Source organism: Schistocerca serialis, chromosome 2 (assembly GCF_023864345.2).
Source record: "Schistocerca serialis cubense isolate TAMUIC-IGC-003099 chromosome 2, iqSchSeri2.2, whole genome shotgun sequence".
Lineage (NCBI taxonomy): Eukaryota > Metazoa > Arthropoda > Insecta > Orthoptera > Acrididae > Schistocerca > Schistocerca serialis.
This window is the reverse complement of record NC_064639.1, coordinates 579,561,745-579,584,114: the sequence shown is the minus strand read 5'-3', so window position 1 is coordinate 579,584,114 and position 22,370 is coordinate 579,561,745. Positions and strand designations below refer to the sequence as shown.

The following is a 22,370-nucleotide window of genomic DNA, read 5'->3' as shown; positions in this document are numbered from 1 at the left end:
CTGCGCAATACCATGTTGAGTTTTGATGCATGTGTGCAGGAGCAGGAAAATACACTGCGTAATGAGATAAAATTGCTAAGTCAGCAAGTTCAGAATCAGACGTTTCTTAACTGTAGTGGTATCCCATTGGTAATGCAAAAATCGGAAATACTGAGTAGGGAGGAAAAATACGATCCTCAAAAGAAACAAGGTGGATGGCATCCAATGGATTTTATAAAAAATTGTGAACGTGTCTTACCAACAGACATGTCGGATAAAGAAAAAATTAATTTAGTAATAGACGCTTTAGCAGGTCATGCTAAACGTTGGGGACTGAATTTGGATATCGACAATTTGAAGTTTACAGACTTCAAAGAAAAGTTCCTTGAGGAATTCTGGGGCACACAACAGAGGGATAGGTTGTGGAGAGAATTCGTTGTTGCCAGAATGCCAGAACATGGGCGTGGGCTCATGAAAGAATACTGTGAAGGATGGTTCAAGCGTTTGGGGTATCTTAAAGATCGTAGATCAGAATCGGAGATAGTGTGGGAGTTGTGGAAAAAGCTACCTGACGATTCAAAGCGTTATGTAGGAGGCACTCATCGAACATTCGATGAATTTTTAGAAAAAATCGAGAATGAAGATAGGTGGCGTGAAACTAGAGAGTTTCGAGGTTTCATAAATCAGGATGGAATAGTAAAAGGTGGTAGGAATGAACCGCAAATTAACATGATGAGAGGAAGAGGTCGAGGAGGTAACTCTCAGCGAGGGAGAGGACACTATCAGGGAAACGGGATGCATTATCAAAATCAGGAAAACTAAATACCGCGCAGGTCAAGGGCCTAACGCGCGCGGAAAGAAAGAAATGGCCCAAATATAGAGAAGATCGGAGTAGTCAGTACTATAGTAGGATAGTGCGTCGTTCGCCTGAAGAGCAGTTACATAAACGAAACTTTGCGAAGTATAATGCAGGGATACAAACAGAGGAGAGAGAGCAGGGAGGAATTATTAAGGGAAATGAAGTAGGAAAAGAATATCGGTCGGATGTGAAGGCTCACGTGAATGAAATAAGTACAATTCGAGGTCAGAGTGACGAATTGATGAAGGAGGAGTCAGAGAAGGCGTTGTTTGTCGGTAGGGATGGCAACTGTGCAGAGAGGCAGGGGCAAGGTAGGAGTGATGTGACTTATGGTAAAAGGTTCGTACGAATAGTCGACGAATCGCATTGAGAAGTAATTAAAGAGGAAAGGGTGGATAAGAAAAAGGGGCATAGTGCAGAGACGCATGCCGATTTAGAAATTACCTCGTATACAGAATATGTACATCAGCTCAAAAGCCAGCCAGCACAATTAGAAAGATCTTCCACTCAAGTGATTAATTTGGACCCGAATATGACAGTGTTAGAGAGCCATACCGATTATGATGTGTACCTAGTGACAGCAAGAGTACATGACTGTGATGAAGATTCTTTTAGAGAAATTAGAGAAAGTGTATCTAACCAAGAGAAAGAGTGTTGTGATCCCTGTAGTACTGAAGCAAATGAGTTGAGTGAGACTGGAATTCCATTAGTAGGGGAAAATTATGAAAGTAAGAGTGGCGAATGCACTATCCAACAAAGGGAAAGTAGAGAAAGGGATTACAATTTGCGAGAATTATTTGAATCCGAAGAAGGTCATATTTCTATGGAGGAGGAATTATCGTCAGAATCATCAGAAAGCATCCAGGGAGAAAAAGAAGTAGAGGAAGTTTCCGATTCTGCAACCGAGAGTTCAGGCATGACAGATTCGAATGAGAACGAGATGGCATTAAAGAGCCTAGACGAAGGACTATTGGAAAAAGTGGTGAAAGAATTTAGGATGAAAAGGAGAAAGAAACCTCCAGATGGAATGGTCAGTATAAAAACCGGAAAAATAATATGGCAAGACTTGGCGGTGGAAAAGGATTTATTATGGGAAGATAAAGAAAGTATGAAAGAGGACAATAGGATGCAAACAATCCTACCCATTAATATATGTGGATACGATTTATATGTATTGTTGGATACGGGTGCTCAAATAAGTGCTATTTCGCACGCATTTTTTGAGATGATCAAAGAGCAACGAGGAGTAGTCATGATGCCAGTAACAGGTGTTAAAGTGATAGGGGCGACAGGGAAATGTAGTAAACCTGTTAAACATCAAGTGATGATGGAATTTAAGATAAAAAACAAGCTATTTTCGAATGCATTTTTAGTAGTTCCAGAGCTCAGTGCCGAGATCATTTTAGGCATTGACTGGTTAATAAAACAGAAAGTAATTATAGATTGTGACAAAGGGATAATAGTTTGTAAAGTTGATAGTGCGGTATTAGAAATACCATTTGAATCATCTAGAGTAATGGAAGAGAACCAGCTGAGATGGGTAGAATTTATAGATGATCATAATTCAGGAATAGGTCAAAAATTTGATTGGTTTCTCGTGAGGCAGATAGTTGAAGATGGAAATAAGGAGACACTCCTTCGAAATGTAGTGGATAAAACGGAAGGACTATCTGATGCCCAAAGGGGGGATCTATGGCAAATTCTGAAAGAAAATCAGGAGGTATTTTCGGACAAACCGGGACGAGTGATAAATTATGAGTACTGCATGGAGGTAGAGGAGCTTGAACCTTTCTTTAAACCACCATATAATGTACCCTTGTCTAAGAAAGAAGCAGTTCAAAAAGAAATAGATAAAATGGTTTCATGTGGGGTCATTGAACGGAGTTCTAGCCCATATAATAACCCACTAGTGATAGTAGGTAAGAAGGATGGGAGTGTACGAATAGTGATAGATGCTCATACTCTGAATAAAGTAGTGAAGAGGGAGTTGGATCGTCCAGAGAACATAGATAATTTATTGCAGAAGTTTAATGGTGTAAAGTACATGACTAGTTTAGACCTAACTGCAGGATACTGGCAAATCCCATTAAGTGAGGAGTCTAGGAAGTACACGGCATTTTTATTCAATGGCAAATGCTACCATTTCACCGTGGTACCATTTGGCCTAAATACTTCCGTTTCAGTGTTCATTCGGGCTTTAGACAAAATTTTAGGGAATGAACTTAGTTCGCTAATCACGGTTTATGTAGATGATCTGTTAATTGCTACAAGGACATGGGAAGAGCACGTGGAGATATGTGACAGGGTGTTCAAAGCTTTAATTAAAGGAGGAATGACCCTGAACCTGAAAAAATGCGAGTTTGTGAAGAAAGAAATAAAGTTTTTAGGTCACATAGTAACACCAGAGGGAATTGAAAAGGATCCCGATAAAGTCAAAGCAATAAGAAATTGTCCGGCTCCCAAGAATAAAAAACAACTAAAGTCGTTTATAGGACTTTGTTCCTTTTATCGTAAGTATGTGGATGATCAGGTGTTCAATAGCCCACATCTGAACAACCTACTTAAGAAGAACAGTGTGTATATGTGGACTGAGGAATGTGAAACAGCATTCAACCAGCTAAAAGACAATTTGGCTAAAAACATAAAGTTATGGCACCCTGACCTGTGTGAACCATTCCACATGGCAACAGATAGTTCAGATTATGGATTGGGAGTATCCATATTTCAGGAGGTAATGATAGATGGGGAAAAAACTCATAGACAAATAGCATTTGCGAGTAGAACCATGTCTAAGTACGAAAGAAACTATACGGTTTCAGAGAAGGAGGCTTTAGCTATAGTATGGGGTTTTAGGAAATTTCAACTTTTCTTATGGGGGCATAAGACTGTGGTCCATACAGACCACAAAGCTTTAATATTTTTGAAGGACTGCAGATTGTTACATAACAGGTTGACCAGATGGGCGCTGTTTTTACAACAATTTGATATAGAGATCAAGTATGTTAAAGGGAAAGAACATGCAGTACCGGATGCTTTGTCGAGATTACCGGAAGGATGTGAGGCACTAGAAAGTGTAAAGAATAGGGAAGATGTTTTTGAGGTGAATTACTTCAAAAAAGCGGAAGGAAGAGAAAAAATTAGGGAAATATGTCGGAATATGCGAAGATATCAAAGTGATGATGATGCACTCAAGTCGGTAAAGGTCAAGTTTGACAATCTGGACGCAACTAACATAAGGGCTTCATATAAAATACACAAAGGTGTACTGTATCTTCAAAGATTAAATAATCCAGGGAAGTGGAGAGTATGTTGGCCGGAACAACACACTGAAGTGCTGATAGATTATGTTCACTTGGCATATGGCCATTGTGGTGCACGGAAGTGTACCGATAAGTTAGATGAATGCATTACCTTTAACAACATGGCACGAAGGGTAGCACAGAGGATAAGATCTTGTGATCTATGCCAAAAAGCGAAAGTAACAAATGCAACTAATCAAGGGCCCATGCAATCAATAAAACCTGATGAAGTATTAGAAATAGTAGCAGTAGATATCTTTGGACCATTACCGAAAACCATGGGGGGTTTTGTGTACATATTTGTAGCAGTTGAACTTTTCTCAAAGTATATAAAGCTATATCCCTTGAGAAAAGCTACTGCCAGAGCTGTGTATGATAAAATGGTGTGTGATTATTTTGTGAAAGTAGGGAAGCCAAAGAGAATACTATCAGATAATGGTGTTCAGTTTTGCTCAAAAATGTGGAAGGATGGGATAACTGAGAAACAGGTAGAAGTGGTCCATATCTCAGCTTATCACCCATCAAGCAATCCGGCAGAAAGATATATGCGTGAGATAGGTCGGTTATTTAGGACGTACTGCCATAGTAACCACAAGAAGTGGGGCATGTATGTGAGTGAATTTGAAGAAATCATGAATTCATTAACAAATGAGAGCACTGGATTTACTCCAGAAGAAATCCTGAAAAAGACGAGAAGTAAAAGTCTAGTAGAAGACCTACTAGAATTTCCAGATAGAGTTGAATTAGATTATGATAGTAAAAAGAACTTAGTAAAAGACAAGATGAGAAAACAGGCAGATGCGAGAATTCGTCGTCATGACGAAAAAGTAAGGAATCCTAAATTCAAAATAGGTGATCTCGTTCTTGTAAAAACACATGAAAAGTCAAGTGAAATTAATAACGAGATCAGCAAATTTAAATATATATATAATGGACCATTTAAAATAGTGTCCATACCCAATGTGAATGCTTATTATTTAGAGTACCCATTAACAGGCAAACGCCTGGGAGTAAGAAACATAGTGGATCTCAAAAGGTATGAACCACGAATTCTACCAGATTGAAATTAAATATATAAATAAATATTAAAGTAAACCAATATGTACATAGTTTTGTTTCTTTTGTTCTATGTGAAAGGTAAATGTTCACTAAAATATGTTGCAGTATTCTAATGAAACTTCTAGTTTAAGTAGAGACTAAACAGACTGGGAAAGACTGAGCTTTTAAGAAAGCCTTAATAGATGTGTAAATAAGTGTTGTGGAAGAGGTAGAAAAGTGAGGAGGTAAAGTGAAGAGGACGGGCTATAAAGTAATAGGCGCATAACGTGTGTTTTACTTGCCTGAGATAAAAGAAGTGTATTTAAAATTTTTGTAAAAAAGATGTTTAAAGTGTACTGTGTTTAGATGTAAGAAAATTGTAAAGAATATATGTAAATCATTTATGTAATGTTTAGCAGGAAAGATAGAAAGAATTGGTGTTTAATTTTAAATAAGTAATATAAGTACTGAGGTGTATCAGTAAGAAAGGGAAAACCCTTGGTAAAAAGCTTAACGAACATTTCAGATTCATTATAGGAGAGACTTCTTATTGAATTATCACTGTTAGATACTTCAATAAGAAGTGGGGCATGTGTAACGGAACTGAAATGATGGTGGGCTGACAGTAATTTGGAGCCCGCGCGTCGGAAACGGGCGCGCTGGTGTGAGACTGCCAGGGAGTGCACCCTGATGCCATCTATTGGCGAAACTGGGAATTAGCGCTGTCTCAGACAATGCAATAAGATATCGGAGTCAAATGTATTCTTTTTCTTGGTAATTATAAGCTATTACTGTATGATTTAATGTTATAAAGCGCTAGTAGTAAATTATTATGACTGGTATGAACTCCAGGGTAATAAATACAAATATTCTTAAATACTAAATGATTTCGGTGAAAAGGTGGTAGGGGAACGCCCCCACTCTTGGTGATACGAGCATAGCTAGAGGTAGCTGGAGACACAGGGACTGAACAATGGAATGGCCTGGGGAGTGTCGACGTGAGCGGACGTGCATAACTGTGCTCACGCAAAAGTGACTGTGCAACAGCGAAAAGGAGAATATCGTCGCCGTTTGTGGAGTGGAACGCGACGAATGGTTGTCGAAGCCGTCTCTATGCCACTGGGGCTGATTGTAAGAGTTCCTGCGCCCAGATTTTATGGCGGACGCGCAGTAGCTTATACGAGTGCTACAGCTCGTAGTTCCAGCCGCCATTAAGGGCACGAGGCGTGAAGAGGAAGAGCTGCGTTAGCCACATGCATCTCACCACCAGCACCGACACGTCTACCCAAGGCAAGACTGCTTGAAATTGTTAAGTCGAACTTTGTATACATGTAAAAGGAGAATACCAGTTTTATTTTGTGCAAGTGCAGAGGACAGAATATAGTAATGAGCAAAATTACGACGCATGTTGTTCATTGTAAAGTGTAGTAACCTGAAACATAGTGTAGTGAAATCAGACTGAGGCCACCATCGCCTCTTTCATTTACAATTCTTTTGGTTGTAGAATACTTTAGCGTTTAAGAATGTAGAAAAGAGCAATGGTCACACCAGAATGAGTCGCCTATTTATAGTTACTTAAAATTTTCTGAGTAACCTTTCAATTAAAGTCACTTAACTAATTTAATATCAATCGTCCAAAGAGTAATATCCAAAATCATTAAATAAGTTGAAGGATAGAATTTTGTTAACCTAAGTTGCATAAGTTGTCTTGGTGGTAATTACCAAGCCAACTCACAGAAATTGAGAGAGTATTTGCTTTGTAGAATCACCTAGAATGATCAGAAATAGTAATATTCAGAATTAAGTTTAAATTCAACTCAAGCCGTTTCACTTTGAAACGAGCCAAAAAACTGATTTATTCTTTTGCTCCTTCAGAGCTCGCGACCGTAGTTATAAGTATTTTCAGGAGGATTCGATGGTAAGTCTGCTGCTCTCGTCGTGCTGATAGGATTATCTACTGCTGCTAGCAGTGGTGATTGGATACATAAGCTCACTACCAAGTTAAGTGGGTCAGGTAGGCAGTGTTACCGTGTGAACTGTAGGGCACTGTAGGCCGTGGATCGAACCCGTTCAATCATCACAGCTCTTTGAGAAATAGTCCGGTTAGGAGTGTACTAATCCAATAGGTAAATACTGGCGAGTAACGGTCAAAAATGTATACGCAAGTGAATTTAGCAAGGTCCATGTAGCACCTAGTTAATGTGGTGCAATGGTGAGGGTAGGAGTGGAGTAAAAGTGAGCTGAGCTTGTGGCAGCTGTGCTGTCTTCAAAGATTAATAACGTGAATTCACTACTACCTCTTGCCATTAGGGCTGAGCTATTTACGGTTAAAATACGTAGCAGTAAGCGCAAAGGCGTGACAGCTACAAGTCCGTATTGGCTTAATACATACGGAAGTAGGAAGCGGGTCATTCTGTCAGTGGAGGGGGTTAAAACAACCGAGTCAGTTGAGAATATACCCCGTTTACTGATGGAAAGATTCGGCGGTTCGGTCGCAAAGTCTAGACCAACAACTGACACATGAGCACCTGTGTCTAACAAGAATTTATGTACTTTATTATTTATTGCACCAATCAAACAACAATCCATCTCTTCAAACGTCCTTGCAGTGGAACATTCTATTGAGAATGATCTTCATTGGTTAAGGCACTCCTGTTTGCATTTAATGTATACTTCCTTTTATTACACTTGCAAATCTTGCAATCACTACAGTCAAAGCACTGTGGTTGGCAACATTGCTTCTTCATATGCCCTCCTCTTCTACATCTGTAGCATTTGATGTCAAAGGAGAACACACCATGGATACCCCACTTCTGACTCACAATATCTATCTCCTCTAGTTGTGCAGCAATCCTGCTAGCTGAGGACAAATCACTAGGATTTTCCACCCCCACCCATCATTACATATCCGCTGCAATACCACTCATGAATATGTCTAACGCCCTATTCTCTGCATCCCACAAGAGGAGTCCATCTGCCTCTGCACAGTGCATCAATTCTTAAGTCTGCAAGTTCACTTTACGAATTCTGTCAGAGAATGCCTCTACTGACACACTGTGTTTCTTTGATAATCTGATGAGCTTTCTCCCAAAAAATCTGGTGCTATCTTGCTTTGGGCGATAGTGCTGGGTAAGCCCTTCAGCCAGCCGATCAAATGTCTGTGTTTTACTAATAGTTTCATTGTATATGACATATGTTTTAGCATCACTCATTACCTGTAACTTAGCCACAGATAGACATGTCATATCAGACCAATTCCCTAACTGAGCTACTTCCCTAACATCACCCAGAAAGGCTGATACAACCTTGGCTGCTATCTCAGAATAAGGTGTAATGAGACTAACTGCCATAGGATCAATGGATTGGACAGGTACGTTCACTACCATCTTGCTATCCCCTCTCTGTGATTGTATCAACCCAGTCATGGCACGTAACGCTTTTTGTTCCCTCTGTATCTCTTTGCCAGTCTGGCTTAATTGTGTTTTACACTGGAGTAACACAGCAACCTGATATTTTAAAATGTCAATGATATGTAAAGTTGCTGCAGATATTTCTGGTCATTGTGTAACCTCCATTTTGAATTATATTACAGAACAAATGGGAACCTAGTACACCAACACAATATCAATATGCAAAAACAACTACATTAAGTTTTCTATATGTCATGGACCAATGGGATGCACTACACTGCTGTTCGTCATGGCCAAACCTCCTACCATTTTCACACATTACTAAAACTGCCTTAGTACATGGTGATTCATGCCATGATAAATTACAATACTGGCACTTAGTCAAACATAAGTACTCTTCCCTACAGTTACCCCCAAAACTGTGAGAGGTCTGCAGGCTCTTGTGGTCTACACAATGTCAAGATCCTATGCAGATCCTTCTAATGCAACATGCCACCAAAATAAAAGAAAATAGAAAACATGCCAACAAAAACTGGTTACCCATCACACTGCACAATGACAGATGTCAATGAATGCTAATGCAGGTGCGGCTCCTTGACAGTGGTGACAGACAACATCAACACCCTTCACATCAAATCAGTACAGTGTCAGAAGTCACAGCTTCCAGCGCCAAATTTGTAGAAGCTTGCCAGATGCACCCTCCTATGTGAGTGTAGGATAGTCGAGTGGAGGTCCAGAGGTGTGGCCCTGTTGTGCACCAGGGCACTTCAGTGACATCACTCAATTAACAGTAATTTATTTCCAGGAGTCTTACAACACTGTCTTCTTGCCACTGTGGCCTAGCAATGGCCACGCTAAGCCTGCACAGCACAGAGGTGAAGGGTAGCATGTCAGTGTGCAGCGAGGAATCTGCTGGTGCTGCCGTGGTATTGTCTGGGGCCAGTGCCATGGCCCTGTTGTAGGAAAGTATGGTGGCCAGTGCATCTCTACAGCCTGGTATGGCTTTAGACATCTGCCAGAGCCTCAGTGCTCTCACTGAGGGAAGCTGTCCTCAGGCTCAGACCCAGAAATATGCATGCCCCTGTTGTTGATTGTCAAGATGGAGTACAGGCAGAAAACCCAATGGCGACACAAAGGACAGCCCCAGAGGCGGTACCGGCACACAGCCGCTAAGGCAGCACTTGTACGGCTCATTAGTGGTGGTACAGGCACCCTGCTCCCTAGCTGAACAGCTCACACATGGGCAGATTGGCTCTTCACTCACAGAAGACTGGCCTGGCTCTCATCTTTGGGTAGCCACAGGTGTGACCAGCAGGAACGCAGCTTGCAGGGTTGAAGTTTTTTCCACAACCTGATGGCTGTAGACTCACAGCGGTAGACTCCAAGCTGGTGGTGGCCAGTTACACTTTTTTGTATTCATCAGGTTGCCCTGCAACTAGCAGAGCTGGCCCTCTATCAGTATCAGTTATGCAGATGGAGTTGCCAGTCTCTGAGAGTGAGTGGGAGGAAGGTGAAGGTTTTATAGCAGTCAATGATGTGATGCCCCTGTATGAGTAACCGAATGTGTTTCCATTTGCTGAGCATGTCAGCCCTCTTGTCTAGCCTAATGTTTAACTTCAGAATGTTGCTTTACACAAAGTTTGCATTCTGAAACGCATTCTTGCATCATCCATAGGTGAAGTTACTGCATGTAGCCCCATTATAGAAGAGCATTATATCTGCTTTGCACTATTGTCTAAGTGCTGAATCAGGTGTTCCTAATGTCTATATCACACAATCTCATACAACAAGCTCCCTGCTTGTTTGTATTCCAGTTTTTCTGATTGTTGACAATGGTTATGCCACCACTGCATACATGACAGGTGTGGTCCACTTGGCACTTTCCCCAAACATAATTTTATTCCTGCACTTAATTATCATTCTGCTGTGCAACAATACTTTAAATTGTGATTACCAAATGCTGACTGAAGAAAACATAGGTTGTGCACTTTGACATTACTGATCATCAGCTCATTTTGATGGTTACATTACCAAACACTAACTGAAGCTTTGTGCATGATGCTATTTATAGATGCACATATTACAGAAAATTAGAAACTGACAAAACACCAGGTTAATACATTTCAGTTATTCATAAAAAAGAATGCAAAATTGGAGGACAAAAAGATACAATGCACAAAGTGCTGCACAGTTACCAAATAGTAAAATTATCAATACCATTTTACGGGAGAGCAGCTCACTGTGAAAGGGATTCCCAAAGTTCACTAAAAAGTTTTGAGAAAGTAATATTCTCTAATCTGAATAATTACCATATGAACAAGTTACTTTAGTGAAAGTATTATTTAATTGGAGAGATAAAAAAATCTACTCACCAGGCGGCGGCAGAACACACACATAAAAGACAGTTGTAATTGGCAAGCTTCCATAGCCAGTGGCTCCTTCAGGCAGAAAGGTTGAAAGGGAAGGAAGAGGGGTGAAGGAAAAAGACTGAAGAGGTCTAGGAAAAGGGGTAGATTTTGGGAAAGTCACCCAGAACCACAGGTCAGGGGAGACTTTTCGTACAGGATGAGAAGGAAAGACTTGTTGTTACTGAAAGTTTAATATAATCGGATAGATAAAAGCTCTGCTCACCAAGAAGTGGTAGGAGAAAACACATATAAAAGATATGGAAATACGCAAGCTTTTTGAGCCAGTTGCTCTGTCTTCTGGAACACGGGTTGAAGGGAAAGGAAGAGAGATGAAGGAAAAGAATTGGCAAGGTTTAAGAAATGGGGAGAGTTATGAAAGTTGCCCAGAACCCCAAGTCAGGGTAGACTTACCAAATGGAATGATTGAAATAATTAGTCTTTTTTGGAAATAATTACGTTTTAAGATTGGAACATTCTATAGCATGAAAATTTTGAATATGAATAAATTTTGAAATACAAAGTTTTTGGAAAAAGTAACACATTCATTGAAATGAGGATAATGAGAGCTTTTAAATGAACTATAACACTTTAGAAACAACAACTTTAGCTCAGCAAAAATTTCCCATTCACATTGTTTGCATCTATAGTGAAACTATGAACATTACTCTAGGAAAAATATTTGCAGGTGAACTAATTATATCAGTGTCATCAATAATATGGAAATAACATAGTGGTTAATAAAGTTTTATGATGTCTTGCTTGAATAAAAAAATAGTTATTTTACGTAACTATTGTACAAGTCATCATCATTTTCTTTTCAAGTGCTAGGCCTACTGATCTGTAACAGTCCTGTTGGTAAGTTCTGCTGCCATTTTTTCTTTCGTCAGCCTATTAATGTTACAGCACTAGAGTAGTAGCATGGCATGGATTTCAGGATCCTGTTTGAGCTCTTTCATTTCAGATGTTTTCTCCAGCTGTTTTGGTAGTTCTGAATATAAAGTGTGATGGGTTCCACTTTAAGATTCTTCAACACGTTTTCATTCTTTTTCCGATTCCATTTGATGCAACCAGCTGTTTGTTTCACAATGTTAGTCTTTTCACACCTTTTGCCTTTATTTTCCGTTTCACTGCCATACCATAGCAGGTCCTGTTAAGACCTTCTAAAGGTGTATTCTGGTGTGCTCTGGACAAGGGAAAGTTTCCTTACATTATTAATGACTCCCATTGTTTATGTATACATGATGCCTATGTCTGCTAGGTCTGTTTCTTCCAGAAAATATTGTTTACAGCCTGTCTATCTGAATATGTTTTCTCTTCCTAGAATTTTGTTTTTCAAACTGGATATTTTCTGTTGAAGGTCACAATTTTTGTTATTTCAATATTGATATCAGAAAGGAAAAAATAACATTTGCATCAGAATAACTGAGATAGTCCCATCTACAACTGATATCAGGATTACTTTAAATGCCTTACTAAGTTCTATGAATCACTCCCCATTTTTATCTGTTCTGTAGTTAGATACTGAACAACAATGCTCTGAAATTTTATTGTTTATTAAAATCACTGAACAGGGCAACAGTACACTTCTTGGAACCCTAACAGATAATGTCTTCCAGTTGCTCCTTGGGTTTTTCTTGTTTGCCTGATTAATAGGAGACTACACATTTGTGATGGTGTAGATCTTGTTAATATTTCAAAATGTGAGGGGTGAAACTCAGCTGCTGCACAAGGGAAAGTTTCAGACATAATCAGGATGAGAGACTACGTACTTGCTAAGTTTACCTTTGAGAGTACTTGAGATGAAAGACATCTTGATCAGTAAATCTTATTTCTGGAGTTGCTGTGATTAGCATTAAATGTTGTGAAAGGACACTGGTGAGGTATTTCATTTCTCCAAATGTTGAAAACAAGTTCACATTGGAGATAGCATAGAAGTTCTGCTGTCTGTGGCAGAGACAGTCCCATCTACAGCTGATATCAGGATTACTTTAAATGCCTTACTAAGTTCTATGAATCACTCCCCATTTTGATTTGTTCTGCAGTGAGCCAGATACTGAACAACAATGTCTTGAAATTTTATTGTGCATTAAAATCACTGAACAGGGTGACAGTACACTCCTTGGTAGAAGTCTCTGATCTGCCCTACTATGTCAGTGCAGATTCCCCTGTAACTCAAAGCCACTATTCATAAAGTTATTCACTGAACTTTCCTATAAGCTTTTAAGGGTTGGGCTATTGACTTGAGTCAATGATGTTTCACAATGGCTAACAAACTGTGAAGTCTGTGAATACTGGAGCCACCAGTACTGACTGGCCGGCTGTCCCCACTTCCCATAGAGATGCTTGGCTTAACAAGGGATGTCTTCTTCTTCTTTTATTTACAGAAGGTTACTGGAAACTGGAAATTGGTGGCATACAGTGTGGAGAAGGTGGCAATCAAATAGATGAAATGGGAGGCAGGCAGCATTGTTGTTCATAGTCTTCCATATTCCTGAAGAACCAGTAATACTTGCCAAAGGAGAACATAAATAAACAGTATTGTATACAAAGAGTTTATAATACGATAGATTGTGAGATGAAACTTCCGGCCATTACGTACCTTCAGGAGACAAAATATGTAGTACTGCCACTACAAAAATACACACACACACACACACACACACACACACACACACACACACACACCACACATGCTCTTAAAAGTAAAAGTGATACACCATCTAGCTTTCAGCTTGTTCCTTTGGCAGGGAGGGGAGAGGTATAGGTTATGGAAAGCTAAAAATTAATTATAGGATTTCCAGTGGTGGGGTTGGAGCATGTCATAGTGGCTGGATGCACAGGATGGATTTTATAGTAGACATGATTGCAATGGTAGGAACCATGGGGTAGGCTAATAGTTGGTATCGTTATAAGGTTTCAGTAGCATGCAACAAATGTTAAGGGCGTGATGGAAGGTGACAATGAGCGGCATGGGGAGGTAATGATGGAGAGAGGATTTCATTTCAGGGCTTGACTTGAGAAAGCTGTAGCCTTTGCGGTTTTTTATTTTGGAAGTGATAACTGTATTAGTCAGTGGACAAGAAGAAGATAATACCCAGGAGATTTGTTTGTCATTAAGATATGTGGAGTAGTTGTGGGACAGCAAAGCCTGGGAGAGATTGTTGTTGTAGGTATAGAGGGATTTGGTGGCTGAGCAGATATGTTTCCCATGGATGCCTAGGTTGCGGGTAAGGATGCATTTGGTGTGAAAGGTGGGGCAGCTGTCAAAGTGTAGGCATGTTGATAAGTGGTTGGTTTTATTTGGTCTGAGGTTTGGATGTGGGCTTCAGTGAGATGAAGATCAATTGCAAGGAAGGTGGCTGTGGATTTGGAAAAGAACTAGGTGAACTTCAGTTGGGAAAAGGAGTTAAGTTGCTGCAGCGAGTGAAGTAGTTCTTCTTCAATATGACCACAAAGATGTTATCAGTAAATCTGTACCAGGCCAGAGCTAGGTTCTTTCTTGGGACCCATTAAAAGGTTGGCAAAGGACTGAGTATCTTTGTTCTCATAGTGGCCCCTTGATAATTTCACAAGTTTGGTCATCACAAGCAATGAAGTTATGGCCAAGGATGAAGTTGACTAGGGTAACAATAAGCAAGGTTTTAGGAAGACTTCCAGGTGACCAGTCAAGAGGTAGTGTTCTAGGTCTAAGAGCACATGTGAATGTGGAGTGTTGGTGTTAAGTGCAGTCTAATCTCTGTACCATGACAAAGAAACTACTGGTTCTGAAAATTAGGTAGTGTATCCTTTCACGTTTATTTTATGTGAATGGATAGATAAAAAATCTACTCACCATACAGCCTACTGCCACTTGGTGAGGAGATTTTTTATCTATCCATTTACATTATATTATCAATATTTCACTTTTAATTGCATTAATTGGCAGTACTACGCATTTGGAACCCTGATGGTAAGAACAAGATTCAAAAAACTTGCAATGATATCTGGGTTCGGAACTCTTTCTTCCTGAAATGCAAAAGTTGTACATAGTGCAGTGCAGAGAACTGAACACCAAAACAGTGTGTCAGTTCAATGAACACAAACAATAATGTCAACTACACACTGCCACGTATTTGATGCTTCTGTTAAATTAAGAGACAATGTTAAACCACAGTTGAAAATTTTGACTGTTATGATGAATTCTTCCACATTGTAACTGCACTGAGGAGCAATGAACTGCCCATAAGTCAGTTCCAGCAGTTCTTCTGCACCGTATTTACAGTTGTGGAGCCAGTCATTTATGCCCAACCAACCGCCAATTTGGTTTGTGGTCAATGAAAATATCCATGCTCTGATGAGTTACCATTTACCATGAAAAATGTATGATGGTTATTAACAATTTAGACCAGAGGGCAACATCATTGGTTCAGGCTTTATTGTGTACCCACCACATCATCAAGTTTAGCTCACTTTAAAAGCTGAATAAACTGCTCACTGAACTAAATTACCAAACTAAAGGCTCACACAGGGGCTTTATCAAGAAACAAGTGGTGACAAAACCCCTTCAGAATTTTGGCAGCAGCTATGAGGACTGATTAACATGATTACAGTTTTGGACATTTTGTTGTAGCATTTTTGGCAACTGCAGGTACCATCGCAAGTGAAGATAGCAGTGGCAGTACACGAAGATCAACCAATAAATAAGTTGCTAAAAATGACTGATAAAATATTCACAACTTTGGAAATGCCAGTAAAAGTGGTCATGATATCATTGGCAGACGATGTGCCAGTCGACTCCATCCGACAGATGCTATACTCACTTCAAGAAGCGACACCAGACTGTATTGCCACTGTGCCCCACCACCCACTGAGAGTTTCTGAAGAGCTTCAGAGTTTACACACCACAGTTGAAATGCTGGCCAGAGAGGCTCAAGCACAGCAGCAATGAGGAGGACCTAGTAAACATCAACAGTCCTGACAAACTAAAGTGCTGCAACATCAAATTACCAATAATATGGGGACAACACTATTAATGAAACTTGAAACTTCCTGGCAGATTAAAACTGTGTGCTGGACTGAGACTCGAACTCGGGACCTTTGCCTTTTGCGGGCAATTGCTCTACCACTGAGCTACCCAAGCACGACTCATGCCCTGTCCTCACAACTTTACTTCTGCCAGTACCTCGTCTCCTACCTTCCAAACTTTACACAAGCTCTCCTGCGAACCTTGCATAACTAGCACTCCTGAAAGAAAGCATATTGCAGAGACATGGCTTAGCCACAGCCTGGGAAAACACTATTAATGTTTGCTGGTACCACAGGTACAACAAGTGTGGCTCCATCAACAAAATCAAACATCCTACACTGATGGCATCAAAAAACTGGTCTCTCATTGGGAGCATTGTGTTCATCACAAAGGTGAATATGTTGAGAAATAAATATGTAGACAAGAAGAACAGAGATGTAGAATGTCAATAATGTTTGCTTTATTCAGAGGGCTTTAAATGTTTTCACATGACAAATTTGGAGGCATTACTTTTCAGAATGGTCTTGTATCAGATAGGTGTACAGATGTGACCTTCCTGACTGACACCGACTCCAAAGTTAGCATACCCCCAGCACGGTGCACACCTGACAATAAGCCAAATAAAAAATCGCACCTGAAGGTGGCAAACAATTTGGCAATCACCACCTATGGCCATACGCTACTGACTATCAACATAAGCCTCGTCACCCCCTTTATATGGAGATCTGTAGTTGATTATGTCACTGAGACTATATTAGGTGCAGTTTTCTTTGTGCATTATACATTAAAAATGGATTTGAAGAAAGCACGATTACAGAAAATAGCAACAGGTACTGCTCTACACTGACAGATTGGCCAACAATGGCAATCATTAATTTTTTTGTTCAGAAAGTTACAACCAGCATAGCAATGGTGAAGCACATGTGACAGGGAACTCCTTGTAAATTATGAGGGTTTTAAATATTTCCACCTACAAACTGTATTATGTCCTGAGACAATTTACACTGAGCACAAACCAATAGTCTCCACTTCCCAGAATACCAGTGACAAGTGCTCTTCATTGCTGTTCAGACATATAAAGTTTGTCACCAGTTTACAATAGATGTGTGCCACATAAAATTTATAGAAGACAATGTGACCAATTACTTTTTGTGCATCTGTGGTTTGGCAAACATTATGGACTAGGAAGAATTTGCTGCCACTACAGCATTTCTTGGCAACCCTGCCATACGACTTCAACTCGCCCAAATCCCACAGCCAGGCACCAAGTTAACACTACGGCATGATGTCTCTTGGCAGAAGCCAAGTGTTACAAATTATTTAGGAATAAAGGAGATGACTCACTGAAAGCCAGAAGCACTGCATCGTCGATAGGTACACAAAGAAAAGATACAGAGCTTTGCTAGCTTTCAGAATGAATTTCGTTTTTCAACCTTGAAAATAATTCATAATTCTCAACCAGAACATTCCATAAATTATTTTTTGGTGACTGAACATTTATAAATATTTTTTTTACTTTAAATTTTTCATTTTTTGTCAGATGTTTAATAACAAAGACTTATCACTCTTTATGTTTCTTTAATCTTATTTGCAGCTACCTGATCATGGCAGCAGTAGGAATGGCATCATAACTAAATAAATTTATTAAAGAACCCAGATGGTTTTATTCCCAAATATTCAAAATGACAGTGGACTCACACACTAAATTTACTTCCTTTATTAATAAATAGCTGTCACGTGTCATCGCAAAAAATGGACAAAAGCCTTTCCCTTGGTATTTTTATGCATTTGTGCAGTGTACAAGCCAGAGATTAGTGCATCATAAGGAGAAATGGTGTATCAGCATGCTACCTCACATGTGCGCCACTACTAACCACAGCAAAACCACCACTGTTGGTACAATGGCTCTGAGACCAGATAGCCAAAATCCGACGCCCACCTGCTACATGCTATGGTGAACATCTTGTTTTCATCTGGATGACTGTGCTCACATCATGCTTTGCATAGATCTCATCAAACTGCTGCTCCAACCACTGTTCACTGGTCCCTTCCTGGTGGTGAGATGAAGAGACCACACCAAGGATGTCACAAAAAACAGTAAAACCACAAGACAGTCAAGCTAGTGAGGGTCCTACAAGATCACACCAATGCCACAAGCCTCACTATACCCAGAGACACCCATGTGTACTTGACCTGTGGTTACCAGCCCCTCCATCAGCCTGCATTAAGCAATCGGCTGATGTGTGTGTTAGTTTGGTACAAGTGTTATCCTTGAAGTTGCTCTAAGTCATCAAGTTAAGTGGTTTTGCTTTTGAATATGTATATATATTGAGATAAAAAATTATTCTGTACACTTCAATTCCGTGTATTTTATTTTGTCTGGAGTATAAGCCTTCCCACAAGCCACTCAATACAATCATCGTTACCATAAAGAGCCTGGGATTTAACTCTACATTCTGAATAGCCCATTTTCTTCTATCTGGTTCTACATCTACATCTATATTCCGTGAACTGTTATGAAGTGCATGGAAAAGGGTATGTCCCACTGTACGAGTTATTAGGCCTTTTCCCCATTCCATTCATGTATGTAACTTGACAAAAATGATTGTTTAAATCCCTCCATGTGTGCTGTAATTAATATAATCTTATCCTCACAATCCCAAGGGGAGCGATATGTAGGGGGATGCAATATGTTCCTAGAGTCATCATTTAAGTTCTTGAAACTTTGTCTGTAAATGTTATCTTCAAGGGTCTACCAGTTCAGTTCTTTCAACATTTCAGTGACACTCTTGCACAAGTCAAACAAAAATCTGACCATTCGTGCTGCCCTTCTCTGTATCATTCAATATCCCCTGCTAGTCCTACTTGGTATGCGTACCACACACGTCAGTAACATTCTAGGATGGGTCACACGAGTGATTTGTAAACAGTCTCCCTTGTAGACTGATTTCAGTTCCTAGTATTCTACCAATAAACCAAAGTCTGCTACCTGTTTCACCCACAATGTGATTGCTCCACTTCCTGTCCCTACTAAGTGTTACATCCAAGAATTTGATTGAGTTTACAGATTACAGCTGTGACTCACTAATGTCATATTCATACAATGCTATGTTTTTTGTTTTTCTTTTCGTGAAGTGCACAAGTTAGCATTTTTGAACATTTAATGCAAGTTGCCAATCACTGTACCACTTTGAAATCTTATCAAGGTCTGACTGAATATTTCTACAGCTTCGTTCAGACTCTACTTCGTTCTAGATAACTGCATCATCTGCAAAATGTATAAGGTTGTTAACAATATTATTCACAGGATCATTAATATACAACATGAACAGCAAGGAACCCAAGACACTTCCATGGGGTAAACCCAAAGTTACTTCGACATCTGTTGATAGCTCTCCATCCAAGAAAACATGCTGCGTCCTCCCTATCAAGAAATTCTCTGTCCAGTCATATATTTCATCTGATACCCTTAGGATCAGAGTATTGATGATAGGATATGTGTGGTACTGGGTCAAACACTTTACAGAAATTGAGAAATACTGTGGCTGCCTGACGGCCTTGATCCAAAGCTTTCAGTATGTCGTGAAAAATTGCAAATTGGATTTCACATCAGTTTTTCATTTGAGAGATCTATGACAGACTATCTCAGCCGTAAATGTGTATAATATCTGATAGAGATACTATCGGGACCTGGGGCTCAGTTTAGTTTCAATGATTTCAGCTGTTTCTCAATGCCCTGACACTAACACTTATCTCACTCAACTTTTCAGTGGTATGAGAATTAAATTGGAGCAATACTCCTAGGTTCTTCTTTATAAAGGAACATTTGAAAACTGATTTAACCATTTCAGCCTTTACTTTGTTACTCTCAATTTCAGTTCCTGTCTCATCCGTGAGTGATGGTCACTGACTTTGGTATCACCAACAGGCTTTACATATAACCAGAATTTCTTTGGGTTTAGTGGAAGATCACTTGACAACATCCTGCTGCAGTAGTCATTAAAGGCAACACAAATTGCTCTCTTAACTGCCAAACATATTTCATTCAGCATCTCTCTATCTATAACTTGCGATTTGTTTTATACCTATTATTCAACAGTCTCTGTTTCTTTAGAAGTTTCTTTACACTTGTTCTATGGTGTGGAGGATCTCTTCCACCAAGAACCGTCCTACTGGGTAGATATCTACCCATTGCATGGTCAACTACTCTTTTAAACCAGAGCCATAGTTCCTCTATGTGCTCCTATTCTGAGCTAAAAAACTTCAGATTCCCCATTGAGGTGTTACACTATTGTTTCTCTGTCTAAGTAGCTGAACAGATAAATCTTTCTGCTTGTTTTATTTCGCCTTTGTGTTTTGGTACTGTAGTGCTTCAAGAATTTCCATGTAAATTCTAGAACCACTCGTCCTTCTACCATATCAAACACAAAATATTTTAAAAATAAGTGTGAGAGAATGTACATGACGAGTGACACATGTTCGTGTGTGCAGGCTGGAAAGGAGTCATGAGCACAAGATAGAAGCAACGGTCAAACAGCATCGACAAGTGTTCGCTGCTCACGCCACGCAAGTTGTATTGGAAGAACAAGGAGTATATATGTATCTGATGCTGTTTTATATCGTCAATTATTGTAATGAGAAAAAAGAAGAACAGTTGAAGCATTGATAATTGTACTTCATGTGTTGGACTTGCTAGAAGCAAGATATAGTCATAAATTATGTGGTTGTAAAAACTACATTATTGCCGATGTATTTCATCGAGTCTAACGTGAGACGAATCGGTTGACTTATGAACATTTGAATATTGATGTGAGAAATATTGAATTAGTTCTCTGTGGAAGTTGAAATATACCATGTCTGAGTTAAAAGTATTCTTTGAGTACTAAATTATTTCAAAAATAGAGACAGAGTCTTATAAATTCCCGTAACCCGCATTGTTCTTCAGAGAAGAAGGTTTTGGAGATCAATGGAGTTGGCAATCCAGAGAAGAAGATCGGCTGTGCGAATCAAGTAAGTCAACCGATGGGGGAGAGGTATGAATTTTGCTTGCAATCCAACATCACACCACTTCTTATCATCACACATCGTTTGATCATGGCAAGCGTGACAGGACTATTCCAAGGAGAGTGGAATATAGATAATGTAAATCACAGATCTATAACTTTGCTAATCGTAGTCTTAATAAACATGAATTAAACTACACAGCTACCGAAAAGGAACTGTTAGCAGTACTATGGAGTATTCAAAAATTCTAAACACTAGTACGGGAGTCCGAAATCCATATCTACACAGATCATCAAGCTCTATCTTTTTTTATATAGACGTTTGTTACATAGCAGATTAATGTGGTGGATGTTGTTCCTACAAGAATATGACATTAGAATACAGTATGTAAAAGGTTATCACTGTTAGCATTCAACCACGATTCTTATACACATATTTTAACAACGCATTTCAAGAGACAATGCTCTCATCATCAGGTTGTAAAGTCTATGTCATGAAATTAAACGGACTAAAAAGACAAAATACCATCACAAACAGTTGGGAAGTCCATATAGTAAAACAGAATTAAAAGTATATTGGACTGTGAGTCCTCGTCATACATTGAAGTTGTTGACAGAAGTCGATGACCGTCCAATAGCTACCAAGTATGCTGTCGCACTGTGCCGGCTCGGGAGCTGTTGTGGACTGACGTGCCTAGGTGTTGTGGTGTGGTTACAGCCGTGTGCTTGACAGTAACGCTATGCTATTGGGTGCCTTATTACCTTATTGCATTGGTCTGCCATCGTTAGCTTCTAGCAACTCTATCAGTGACATGCTACCAACTTAAAGTAGCATACCTACCCTAAAATAATTCTAAAAACCCACTAAAAAATCTCATTTCTTTACAATTATCTTGTGCATTTAGAATATTGCTTTGTTTCTTTTCATGGATAGCTATCTCGAATTCCTCTAGTAAATCAAGTTTCCTCCCTTTCTTTTCTACATGCAATATTTCCACGTTATCTTCTATGCTATTAAGGGGATGGCCTGTTTCATATATATGGTTCACAACAGCTGATTTGTCATAATTTCCTAACCTGAACGCATCTTTATGTTCTTTATACTGGATTGCGAATGATCTTCCTGTCTGCCCTATATATTTTGCATCACAAGTTCTGCACTGAATCTTATAAACTCTCGATCTTTCAAACTTATTTCTCTTCTCGCCAATATCGTGCTTAAGGCTATACCTTACTAGGTTATTAGTCTGAAAAGCTATTTTAACATCGTATGGCTTAAAAATATTTGCTATCTTTTGTGAGACTGTTCCGTAGTATGGCATTGTGATAATTTTCTCTTTCTCTCCATCAGTTGTTTTCAAGTCATTAA

The 22,370-nt window shown here is 39.4% G+C and overlaps 1 protein-coding gene across 2 annotated transcripts in view; it reads right to left on the bottom strand.

The window, feature by feature from the left end:
* LOC126457588 (thialysine N-epsilon-acetyltransferase-like) overlaps positions 1-22,370 on the bottom strand; it is a 142,098-nt gene that overhangs the window by 118,301 nt on the left and 1,427 nt on the right. The gene's annotated exons all lie outside the window — the stretch shown is intronic.